Genomic DNA, 14,035 nt, shown 5'->3' on the forward strand with positions numbered 1-14,035 from the left:
TATTAGTTATTGCTCAAGGAGATGCAAACCTACAAGGTAAAATACTGAAGAACCGACGATGCAACTTTTAAGATCCTTTGAACACCCTTTGATGCCGGGCTGGGCCTCTTAATTTGGTCAAGGGTGTTCAAATTATAAAATATATTCATTTTAGATAATTTTTAACCTACATACATCGTATAATTTTCCGGCAAGACTTGACGCGACTGACATGACACTTTCATTTTTTGAAGTTATTGTTCTTTCCTTTTTGTGATATTTTCCCCATGCGACTTACTCTTAAACATTGTTTTACACTTCACTTTACATTTGTATGTTTCGTATTGGTCTGTAGCTATTTTTGGCACACAAAATGATGTGTTCAATATTGTTAGCGCGGGTTAAAATAATAAATCTTTACAAACTTTTCAAGAATGCTATAGTATATCTGTGTATATGTCTCATGTATATTTTGTACATATCCATAAAAAACTTCGTTTCGCTTATATCCGTGTATATTGTATATGTCTTGTACATGATATATACACGTGATGCTTAATGGGTGTCCTGTACTGGTGATAAAATGGTGACGAAATTCCAGGGTCCACTCAATAGCTGCTACCTAAAATCAATTTTGGGGAACAAGGTTTATAACCCACTATTATTGACGAAATTTGGAACTCAAAATTAGGTTTTCAATTGTGGATTTATGTGGCATGTTGATGCGTGGATCTAATTCCGTATTGAGTGTTGAGATTAATCGACGATGTAACTCATCTAATTAAGTGTTTTTAAACCGTGGTTTTAGGTAATTTGGCTATATGCTGCCAATATATTTGAGCTACAATAGCTAAACCTAATTTGGCCAAGGGAATAAGGACCCTACTTTGCCAAAAACTAAAACATGTGAAGAGAAAAGAAAGGTACTGTAAGGAAATAATTTTGGCTTCTTTCACGCACTGAAAATAACATTTTGTGTGGCTTTTGGCCAGTTTAGATAAGAGAACTCAGCCTTTATTCATGGACCAAAGATGGCCTTTATGGGTCCGTTTGAAGGCTCCTCGTTTAAATTTTCAAATAAATTAAGCGCAGGTGAATAATGTGACAATTTGTCATCTTCAATAATGCAAGGGTACCCTACAAAAAAAAAAAAAAAATGTGTGGAAAGATGAAAAAGCAAAATCAATACCTCTTGTATAAAAGATAAACCTGCATACTAGCCTTAAGCAGTTGATAGCTTTAGAACCAAAGCAGGTAAAGTTACCATTTCTCTCTGTACCTTCTTCTCGTGCTAGCTAGTAGTGTCCTCATGCATTACTCGTTTTATTCTTTTTGTTAAGTCATCATTAATTGCTTTTGCAAGTTTGCTGTTTAATGAATAATTTAAGTATAACTTCCTTCAATCTCTTTTGCTGCAGAGAGCTTTAAATGCAAACGGGAGAGAAATTCCAGAAGATAAGTAACAGGCACAATATTAACTTGTTAATCTGCATCTTCTTGACACTTGTGGGGTTGCCATTGGGCTCATTTTCGAGGCATGAATATGATGATAGTTATTCAGAGAAATATGCAGTCATATTTGACGCTGGAAGCACTGGTAGCAGAGTTCATGCTTTCCGTTTTAACACGAAAATGGACCGTATAAACATCGGCAATGATCTTGAGCTCTTCTTGGCGGTAATACAAATCTAGACTTAATATCCATGGACTAGGTTTTTTTAACTCTTATCTTACAATTTTACAGTACAACAAAAGCTTAAAGGTGACTAAAGAATTTTTACTGCAATTTAGTGGGTTATAGTAGATTATTAGCACTCTATTTTTCAGGTTAACATATGAGACTCATTATATGACGACTTAATTTTGGTTGTACATGAGTTAGTGACGGCGTCGGAATTTATGTAATTGGATTCAAGAAAATATTAGAATATTATTGTTGTGATCAGCGGCGGAACTAGGATTTTCACTAAGGGGTGTCAAAATATATAAAAAAGTAAATATACGACGAAATTAAGGGGGTTCAACACATAGTATATATACATAATTTTTTTTTTTTACGTATTTACATAGTGTAATTTTTCAGCGAAGGAGTGTCGGTTGACACCCCTTGGATGCATGTGACTCCGCCACTGGTTGTGATATGAACTTGTGAGTTAAAGCAATTTTTGAATCCCTAATTTATTACTACACTAGAACTTTTCCTTATGTCAAAAGGATTCAACAATTTATATACGGAAATGGGTCAAATATACCCCTGTACTATTAGAAAAGGGTTAAATATACCCTTAGTTATACTTTGGGTCCAAATATACCCTTCCCGTTATACTTTGAGTCCACTTATGCCCCTCTGTTATAGTTTGGATCCAAATATACCCTTCCTCCGTTAAAATTGTTCAAGGTGGACATGAGATCTGATGTGGCACTGACAACTCGGTGAGGTGGACACCACATGGCATGCCACCTCACCGTCCAACGCATTTACCCCTCTTTTCCCCTTCTTCTTTCACCACTACCATCTCCTCCCCCTCTATAGCCTTTCCCACCATTAGCACCACCACACCACTATCTCCTTTATCCAACAACCAAGATAATAATATGTTTGAATTCTCATAACCAGTACTGTGTATGACATAGTAATGGACATATAACACACAATCTTCTGCCTTTATCAGTAGGAAAACAAGAGTCCTCTTTTCCTAATAAATTAATGTCATATCTAGATTTACATGACATTTTAAAAAAAAAAGTTTTACTTCGATATCGATCTAATATTATTTATGACAGCCTAATACGAAGGCAAAACAGTGAAACGTACATATATCTAGCTGGATTTTACAATTACTTGTCCTTTAGAAGTCACTGACAGAGCTAGCAGGATTAGAAATTTGAAAAAAGAATTATAGGTGTGGTAGCCCCCACTTAGATCTCATCAATTAAAATCAGCCACTTTTAATTTGTTGCAGCAATGATTATGTTTATCACATGAAATAATGGACATGGCCCCTCTAATTAAGTGAAGATTTTGGTATTGGGGGAGGTGATCTAGTCCCTTACATTTATGGTTATCAGCAAGTGTGGCGGTGCTAATGGTGGTGTGGTGGTGCTAATGGTGGGAAAAGTTGTAGAGGGGGAGGAGATGGTAATAGTGGAAAAAGAAGAGGAAGAGTGGGGTAAATGAGTTGGGCGGTGCGATGGCATGTCATGTGGTGTCCACCTCACCGAGTTGTCAGTGCCACGTCAGATCTCATGTCCACTTGAACAATTTTAACGGAGAAAGGATATATTTGGATCCAAAGTATAACAGAGGGGTATATTTAGACTCAAAGTATAACGGAAAGGGTATATTTGGACCCAAAATATAACGAAGGGTATATTTAATCCTTTTCTGTTAGTACGGGGGTATATTTGACCGTTTTCCGATTTATATATAGCTGAAAATACTTTATTTTTACCTATTTACAAAACATATTTTTTGAACTAAGGGAATTCAATTGAATCACTTCCCTCCTACTAGTTTCACCACCAGCATGCGCTGACTCAACCAGTTATTGTAAAAATTGTTATATATACTAGCAATGCATAGAGCGTGAACTCTTCAATGTAACTTTTTTCTACATTTATTCCAGAAAATGTAAAGGGGAGAGCTAAAATAAAATATTCTCTTTCAATAGTTTAAGATGATGTGGTTCATGAATTTTGACATGCCATTAGCTTTTTTGCTTCAAAGTCTCAATGCTGCACATCAACTTTTCCAGTGTTTGTAAGAACCAAAAATGGTCTACATCATACCAACTATAATAATTAAATAAATGCATAAAAATATTCCATATCTAATTATTTAAATTTTTTGGTTAATTAGGTGGTTCACACAATTCATCAAAATTTAAAAGATTAAAAGATTTCACCAAAACGTAGCATTTTAGATTAATTAGTACGAAGGATCTAATTATAAGTGAGGATAAAACATCTAGATCTGGTTATAGTATCTTCTTTCTTGAAAAATAAAAGAAAGAGGTTGTGTGATTCTTATACAAATTAAACTCAATTTCTAAGGAGAATTAAAACCTTTTCTCTTTTTTTAATCTTTTTTAGTTTCTCTTAATTTTCTATTTTTGCCTTTGCAGATAAAACCAGGTCTGAGTTCATATGCAGATGATCCAAAGGCTGCTGCAAATTCTCTAAAGCCCCTTCTTGACAAAGCTGAAGCTGTTGTTCCTAAAAATTTACAGTCTCAAACCCCAGTCAAAATTGGGGTCAGTTAACTATTATGCCAATCTTAAAAATGTCGTGGAAAAAATTAGTACTACTACCACTCCATTATTTATCACTGTTTTCAGTCAAATTAACATTATATTTGGGTTAATCTTAATAAATACAGGCAACTGCAGGGCTGAGGCTGTTAAAGGGTGATTCATCCGAAAAGATTCTGCAAGCAGTACATTTTTTGTCCTTACTTTATCTTCATTAATCTGAAAATTGATCTTTATTTGATAATACAAAGAAAGGGTTATTTAGCGAATAGTACTAATAGTTCTTATACGGAGTATTTGATAATACTACATAGTACAAATTAACTAGTTTAATTATTGTTTTTCTTATCATTCCTTGGTTAATTAAGGTGAGAGATTTGCTGAAGAATGAAACTACTCTGCGTTACAAGCTGAATGGGTCTCGGTTCTTGAAGGAACTCAAGAAGCTTCTTATTTTTGGGTGAGTCCATCATTATAAGTTCTTTGTGATAGAAAATAATTAAATAATTCTAGTATTATGGCGTTAAATCAAATTTAGTGGTCATACTTGAAATTAATCCACCAAAAACGTTATAGCCTACCCGTAAAACAGATAAAAAAAAAACTCTCGTTCTCTTCACACAGAAATGTAAATTAAAAAGAAATCATGGAGGGTGTTATAATTCGGAGGAAGAGAGCTGTTCAAATGTCATACAAATATTTCACCAACTGTAAAAATTAAAATAACTTGTTTTCTCCTAATGAAAATGCAGGTTGCTTTGAACTATTTGTACGGAAATTTGGGCAAAAAATTCTCTGGCACCATTGCTACAATTGATCTTGGAGGTGGATCAGTCCAAATTGCATATGCCGTCTCAAAACAAAGTGCTTTAAATGCTCCTAAGTTACCTAATGGAGAGCCTTATGTCCAACAAAAATCACTTCTTGGAACAAATTATTACCTCTATGTTCACAGGTTTCATTTGTTATAATTTATGTTTTATAATACATTGCTTTCCAATTAATAGGTTTTTTTTTTTTTTTTTTTTTTCCTCAGAGCATAGTCAACAAATTTATTTTCTCTTCGTTACAGTTTCCTAAATTATGGACTATTAGCGGCTCGAGCAGAGATTTTGAAGGCTTCTAAAAATTCGACCAGTCCATGCATCGTCGAAGGGCACGATGGTACTTTTCCTTGAACAAATAATTAAACGGTATTAACAAAGGGTTAAAAGCATATTTGGTCCCCAGATATTTACAAATTTTGAATTTTGTCCATGTGATATTTCACTAAGCATATTTGTCCTTCAATTAATTGAAACGTGCATATTTTATCTTTTGCTTGTGTATACTCACAAATTTATCATGGTTACCCATTGTTCTACCACTTAATTACTCATGTGTTATATTAAACTTGTACAATTACTACATATTTGACAATAATATAGCTCTAATTAAAAATAGTCCAAATATTATAGCATATTTAAAAAATAAAGGAGTATAAGCACACGTTTCAATTAATTGAATATTAAACACGCTTTATCAAATATCACAGAGATTTTAAAACCAGAGCTTTCCGATAATTGAGGGACAGAAATTAAATACTTATAAATTAAATTTTGTCTTCTACCCAAATTGATTATTATCCCTTAACAAAATTAAATACTTATAAATTTTGTCTTCTACCCAAATTGATTTTTTTTAAATACTGTATCGTTGCACTACATTTGTAAGTGTCTTTCTTAATATTTAATTTTTTTATTTTTTATTTTTAACTTGAAGGGTACTACACATATAATGGAGTAGCTTATAGAGCTGCAGCACAAACACATGGTCCAAGTGTTAGGACCTGCAAAGCAGTAATTAGAAAATTGCTGCAGCTTGATGCACCATGCAACCACAACAATTGTTCATTTGCTGGGGTTTGGAATGGTGGTAGTGGGGCTGGAACCAATAATCTCCATATCTCTTCATTTTTCTATGATTTTGCTTCTGAGGTAATTCATTAAGTACAAAAAGGGAAATAATATTATCATTGTTGCTAATTTGTCAGCATAGAATTTAGTTGAATAACTAATTTAAGCAGCCTCGCTCCAAGTTGAAGCTCTCACTCATTCACTATATGTTTTGTGATTTCTAAAGTTTAATATAAATTGATAAGTTGTAGGTATTATTATTTTGGTTCGTTACCTATAGCCCTATACGCTATTAAAAAATTACTATTTTCCCACTGAAAAATGTGCGGTTGCTATTCCCACTGAATGCCGGTGGGAAAAAACCTAAATATTAGTGTTTTTACATGGAAAATTATGAAGTTTCAAATTCTCAATGAGAAACTTTTTCCGGCCATGTGATTTTCCTAGTGAGCTTGTTCGATGGGAATGATATGGGAAGATCATGTTTTATAACACAAATTTCCCACTAAATATCGGTGGAAAACCTCTGTTTCTGGTAGTGATATATCTATGAATTTTTTTGACTTTGATATGTTTCATTTGTATAGGTAGGTAGTAGATCCGAAAGAGCCCTCTGGTATATCTCAGCCAATACAATACTACAAAGCAGCAAAGCTTGCTTGCAAGACTAAGAAGGACAATATGAAATCAGTATTCCCTAACATTGTAGATAAAGACATACCCTTTATCTGTATGGATTTAATGTATGAATACACATTGCTTGTAGATGGATTTGGTAAGTCCTTATTTCTTTGTTTAACCAATATTATTCTACTTCTATTTCTAGCTGAAATATATGATTTTAATATCAGACATTAATTTCGTTTTTCTGTCCTTTTTTTTGTTAATGAACAGGCATTGATCCTTACAGAAAGATCACAGTGGTGCATCAAGTTAATTACAAAAATCACGTTGTTGAAGCTGCATGGCCATTGGGCTCTGCTATTGATGCTGTCTCTTCCTCAACATGAGAACAATTACATATGTTGGGATATGTTATTAATGTTTCTTTTTCTTTAATTTTCCTGGTAATTTTAAGGAATTTCAATTGCTTTATTGTTCTCATGTGTTCAAATTAATTAATTATGCCATGTATGTCAGCCTGGGAGAATGCTTCAACTAATAAGACTACTTTCACCTATATGGTTCACGTACTAGGAGCAGCTGTTTCTATTGATTCTCCTCATTTAGTTAGAAATTAAATGGCCTTTTTTTGCTAGTTTTTCTTTCTTATTTCTTCATTATGTCATGGCACATATAAATGACTTTAGTAGGTAATTTCTTTGAGTGGCGGTTCAAGGAATAAACTCATTTTTTACAATATGTCCATTCTTTTTTGTGGGGTGCATGGTGAGAGTGTAGTCTCTTTTGGCCAAACTTCTAAAATTTTGAGAAGTGCTTTTAAATTTATGAGAAGTATTTTAAAAAAATGTACAATTAGAGAGTTGTAGTTTGTGTTTGACTAATCTATTTCTAAAGCACATTCGTCAATACCGGAGTAGTAATTCATGCTTGATCAAGTTTTCGAAGGTGTTTTTGGGCAAATACTATTTTTTAGCTTATGAAAAACAGATTGTACTACTACTCAAAAATACTTATTTTGTTCCAAAAAGCTAGGCCGAATCACCTCAACTCTCTAATATAAGCACTACTTTTTTTTTTTTTTTTTTTTTTTTTAAATAAAATACTTTTGACTTTCCAGAAGCTTGACTAATCTTTCTTTATTTATTATAGAATTCACATATATATGATTTTCGCCTTGCATGACTCCTGGTTATTAATTCTTTTGGATTTTTGTGTCTTGATTGTGAAATATTAATAGACACGTAAAACTCAAAATCGCCTTTCGAAAAACTATCCATGCTAAATTTTCATAGCGAGAGGGTTAAGAAGTCCATTTGTTACAGATTTATGAGAATCTTTGTACTAATTAAATAAATGGTTAGATTCACTGTTTATTTTTTCTAATCGGCTTACATAGATATATACTGATTATATATGAATTATACATCCAACTACTATTTTTAGTTTAACGATTGGGTAAACGACTATTTAGGTTAACTTATCTCTACTCAAATAGACGACCAGATACAATGTGTATTTTTCCTAGTCGTTATATATAAATTATACATTAATTATACACGATTATACACACACTATACATTAATTATACATCCGCCGATTATTTTTATTTTAAGCGGTTGGGTAGGAGGATATTTAAGTTTACTCATTTTTTTATGGGCCAATTTGCAGGATTGTCCTTCGCTGGGGGTGGTCTTTAATTTTTGTCCCTCAAAATGGTGGTCTTTAACTTTTGCCCTTCAGGCAGAATTTTGCTGCAAATTTGGGCTTTAAAGATAGAATTTGCACATGGGTAGAATTTGGGCCTTAAAGGTAGAATTTGCACATGGGTAGAATTTGCAGAATTCTGGCTTGCGATTTTTTATTTTTTATTTTTAATTAAGCTGAGGTTCGAATCCACAACCTCGAGGCATTAGGCGAAGGGCAAAACTTAAAGACCACCAATTTGAAGGACAAAAATTAAATACCACCCCAAATGACGGACAATCCGCGCCAAAAAAAAAGTTTTTTTTGTCGGGCATAAACTTGGCCCAAGAAGTTGCTTCACAAAAAGCCTCATTCTATTTTATTCGAAACCAATGGACTCAAAATTGTACTTGGTCCAATTCTATGTCTGTTGTGCCTTCAATCTGATCTTTGTTCTAACTATTATTAAGAAAATATTTACGTTAATAATAAGTTAGAAAACCAATACATCATACATAAAAACTAGGTATAAAAACTAGGTATGTGATAGATACAACATACAAGTCCCTCTACATCACACATTTACGTTAAATAATACTTATGATCACCTCATGTTTAACAGGATAATATTTATTCATGAGTCAACTGATTATTACATATACCAAGAAGCTTCGTCACCTAAACAAGCTAAGTCATTAGAATTTACTCCCTCTATTCACTTTTACTTGTCCAGTATTCTAAAAATAAATTTTCATTTTTACTTGTCACTTTTATCATATCAAGATAAGACAATTTATTTTTTTCCTGTTTTACCCATAGTATTAATTACTCACTTCAAATCATTTTTCAAATCTAATAAAAATATACACCAATTAACATTGGTAAATTATGCACTTCATTTATTATTTCTTAAACAGCGTGAAAAATTCAAAGTGAACAAGTAAAAGTGAACGAAGGGAGCATAAGTTTATCTCTAGTACAACAGAGACAACAGAGGAATTTATGGGATAGAACAAGAGGTAGAACACCAATACTCAACTCTAAATAATGAGTAAAGTCTTTGTTCAACTTATAAATTAGAGTAATACTTAACATTATTTTTCACATTATTACGGTTTCTTATGATAATCAAGTCCGAGTCAGTTTGCGCATGCATCGATTATTCTGCCAAATACTTGCTATCTTTCACCAACATATGTATCGAATAAATCTCTCCAGTATTAGGGCTTAGGCAGACGGAAATTAAAGTTATCACTTGATATTTTCTGTATCATCTGAGATTTGAACCCGAGGCCTCACGATTTTTTAATCTATGTTATATTAGCTCTTGATTCTTAATTCCACAGTTTAAGCCAATTAATGCTTGATTCAAATTAACATTTAATCAAGAAAAATAATAATAACTCCAAATTCATCTACATCCATAATTACTTCTTTGATTCTTGATATAGATAAAGCAAGAAGGAGGAAGTCAGAGTCAAGGTATGCCAACTTGATTCGAAGCAATCTAAATTAAATTCCAGCTATGAATATCACCATGATGAATAACGTTGATTAGTTGCAATCTGTTTTTGGTAGCTATTATTTTGTATAGGGATATTTTAATGTATATATATTGATAGTTATTTAAAGAATCTCTACATTAGTAGTATATTTTAAATGATTATAAAACATGATTTATTATATTTACTAGCTTACCTAACTAGATTTACTATAAACATTACTTGTCATTAGAGGTTACATTGACTTGATGGTGTACAAAAAAGTACACTATTGTAAACTCTTTGCTAAAAAAGTTATTTTCCCCCATTTACCTACTTCTCTTTTGTCTTAAGGTGGTTTATAGAGCTAGTTTCTTATAATTGGATTTTTTTGCTAGATAAAGAGCTGGTGAAATTTCCCGAATATGATCATTTTGCAAGAAAACAAAAAGAAGCAAGTTCCCTCTAGAATATTGGACCTATTCTACCCTATTTGGACATAAAAAAAAATGTTGTTTTTTCAAGGTTTTTTTTTTTTTTTTTTCAAAAAAAGTTGTTTGGTTATATTGTGTCATTTTTTCACTCCAAACTTAAAAGAAAACAGTCAAATTAAAAAAAAGATCCCCCACAAAACTTCAACATTTTTTCAAGTGTAATGCATGTCCAAACACAACTTCAAGTCTTCAGCTAAATAACCTTTTTCAACTTAACTTCAAATACTACTTTTTTTTTTTTTTTTAAATATCACTTAATTCATGTACAAACACATAATCCTAGATTATTTGTTACTATTATTAACTAGCAAATACAAATGGCGAAAAGAGAAAATTTTCTATAGGAAGAGAGATACCATTGGATAAGAATATCCTGATTTTTCTTTTTTATTCTAATGAGAGTACTAAGATGATATATAGCTATAACTTTTTTGCTTTAATTTACTGAGTAAATTGAATAATCTTTTTAGCTTAGCTTGTTGGAAGGGTTGAGAGGTCAACGTTCGTAATTAGTCTGTCAAATAAACTTTTCCAATAAATTTTGAGTTGTCATATTCAACATTCTAAAATCTTCCTTCTTCCACAGAATCTAAGTCACTCTTTAATTAATAAGTTTTATGACCGTGAATTTGAATGAGTCAGGGCCCCAATTTGAATCCAGATACCGAAGGAGATAGAAAGAAAAAAAAGAAAGCTAGACACCGTAGTATCCATCAGAGATAGAAAATATTTTGGAAGTCTCTAGCTAGGTAAGAAAACATGATAATGACTTTGGACAAATGATAACACCAAGGTTAGGAAAATATCAATTCATTGAAATGTTCATAAACTATTTGGAATAAGGATATATGACCAACTCATAGTCGTATATATTACAAAACAAGAGTAAATTTCCTAAAAAGTCACTTATGTGTTGAGAATTGTCTATCAATATCAATTTTTTTTTTTAGGACTACAATATCACTTAATTATCACTATTTTCCTCAGAATATACTAAACACACAAAATCCCCTTCTCTCCTAGTTGGCATGCTATGTCGCATAAATTTTTATTTTTTAATAATAAATTTGCTTAACTCATCAAATCCCTTTAACTCAACTCAATCCAATCCATTTGTTTAATAATACGTGAAAAAAGAAATACAAATATTATTATACAGTTTGTCAGGTTGATGAAATTTTCTTTAAAAATAAATCAAGAAAGTAGTCCATATGCAAACACAAGGAGTCGGTTTCAAAATTGGTCCTCCAAATATATTTTATAATCACTTGGCTCCTCAAAATGTCAATTCTCTTAAGTTTATATATATATATTGTTTTTAGAGGTCAGAAAAACTTCACTACACATATAATCCATACCTTCAGCCGCTCCAGCTAAGCTGGTGAGATTTTGACAATGAAGATTAAGGTAATGTAGTAAAACGAACCACACACTATTATTTCATTCATTCCATTTTCCGTAAATTAAATGTGTTAGATGAAATACTTTTTAATAAGACGTTAGATATGTAAACAAATAGATGTAAAGTATACAATTGTCCTTTTAAACGAATGATGGTGGGAGTTGCACGTATCTTTATTTTCTTTCTTCTTAAAAATTAATTTTTATATCAAGTAGATCCATCAAGTTATAATGTTGAGGGTAAAATGAAAATGCTCATATTAGGCAATTTCAAAAGATAAAAATGAGTTATTTGGGTATAGGACATGAATTGGTTGGTTAAATGGGTTGAGTTGCGTTAAATGGATTTGATGAATTAAAAATTTATTATTAAGATTTTTTTTTGTGACATGGCATGTCAACTAGGAAAAAAAAAGGGTTTTGTGTGTTTAATATATTCTAAGGAAAATAGTGAAGTTAGGTGACATTCTAGTTCTTAAAGAAACACTACTAAAAAAATGCCAAAATTCGATGGACAAAAAATAGACGGACTGCATCGCTTTGAAAAACGGACGCAGTGCTTCGGTTTTGTGTATTTCTAATATATTTTTTTAATTAAAAAATCGACGGACAACGTCGGTTTTTGTCGCGGAATTTTGAACTTATAATTTAGCCAACTTTTTTTTTTTTTTACAAAAACCGACATATTAAATAATTAAAAACTGATGGATGACGTCGGTTCTAATTTTAAAATTATATTAGATAATTTATAATTCATTTTGTTTTTTAAAATATTAATAAACAATTTTTTTAAAAAATAAACTGACGGACGACGTCGGTTTTCTAATTTTTTTTTGGGTCAAATCTGGTCAACATATTAAAAAAAACCGACGGACTGCGTCGGTTTTTTTAATACAAGAAGCCCAAATGGGTTCTTTCCTCCCATTTCCCTCTTTCATAAAATAAACCCACTTTCCTCTAACAAAAAAACCTAGCTGCACCGCCCACCACCGCCACCTGCGCCACCGAGGTCCTGCCCCCGCCGACCACCCTCGCCACCGGCGCAGCCCACCCCCGCTTACCCCCAACCTCGTTTTTAACTTCTAAATTGAGGTTGGTTTCTTTGAAATTATGACTTTTAAAATTCTTTCAATTTTAGTTTTATTTGTAGAACGGAAAAGGCTCAAATATGCCATTCAACTATCGGAAATGGCTCATTTATGCCACCCATCAATAGTTTGGCTCATTTATGCCATCGAACTATAGGAAATGGCTCATTTATGCCACTCATCAATAGTTTGACTCATTTATGCCATCGCCCGTTAATAAAAATGACTCATCCATGCAATTTTTTATTAACGCCGATTTTATAATACCTCGATATGACACGTGGCCTCCAATTAGATTATGGTTGTGGATGGGTAAGGTGTATGAGTCGGATTTTTTATTAATTTGGTATTAAAATTGGGCCGGTTTAATTAAACGACGTATACCTCTAATTGGAGGCCACATGTCATAGCTGGTATTATAAAATCGGCGTTAATAAAAAATGGCATGGATGAGTCATTTTGGTAACGAGCGATGGCATAAATGAGTCAAAATATTGATGAGTGGCATAAATGAGTCATTTCTTATAGTTTGATGGAATAAATGAGCCATTTCCTACAGTTCGATGGCATAAATGAGCCAAACTATTGACGAGTGGCATAAATGAGCCATTTTCGATAGTTGGATGGCATATTTGAGCCTTTTCCGTTTGTAGAATTTAGGCCTAATGTTAGTCTATTTAGCTTTGTTAAACATCATTTGTAATGTTATTGATATTGAATTTGTGGAAAAATGTAAACTTTATTTGACTAATTTAATTTTTTTTTTGCTTGAGATTGTGCTATATTTTATGTTCATTGTCAGTGTATTTTTGTTAGCTTAGTTATTATTGTTTGTAATATTATTGATGTTGAATTTGTGCAAAAATGTATACTTTATTTGACTAGTTTTATTTTTCAATTTTTAGAATTAGTTGGGATTGTGCTTTTTGTTAGAATCCAAAAGTTAGTAGAATTGTCATTGAGCATTTCAAATTAGAATTGGTTGACAGTGTGCTTTTCAAAGTTAGAATTGTTAAGTCATAATATTTCTATAACCTCAAAACTAAAATGTAGACTTTATTTGACTATATTTACTTTTCAATTTTCAGAATTAAAATTAGAATCAATAAGTTATTAAAGTTAGAATTGTTATTCGTAATT

The 14,035-nt window shown here is 32.0% G+C and overlaps 1 pseudogene; it reads left to right on the plus strand.

Moving 5' to 3' along the window:
• Positions 1-1,054: 1,054 nt before the first annotated feature.
• Positions 1,055-7,304, plus strand: LOC132048085 (apyrase-like; annotated as a pseudogene).
• The last annotated feature ends 6,731 nt before the right edge of the window (positions 7,305-14,035 follow it).

Source organism: Lycium ferocissimum, chromosome 2, assembly GCF_029784015.1.
Source record: "Lycium ferocissimum isolate CSIRO_LF1 chromosome 2, AGI_CSIRO_Lferr_CH_V1, whole genome shotgun sequence".
NCBI lineage: Eukaryota > Viridiplantae > Streptophyta > Magnoliopsida > Solanales > Solanaceae > Lycium > Lycium ferocissimum.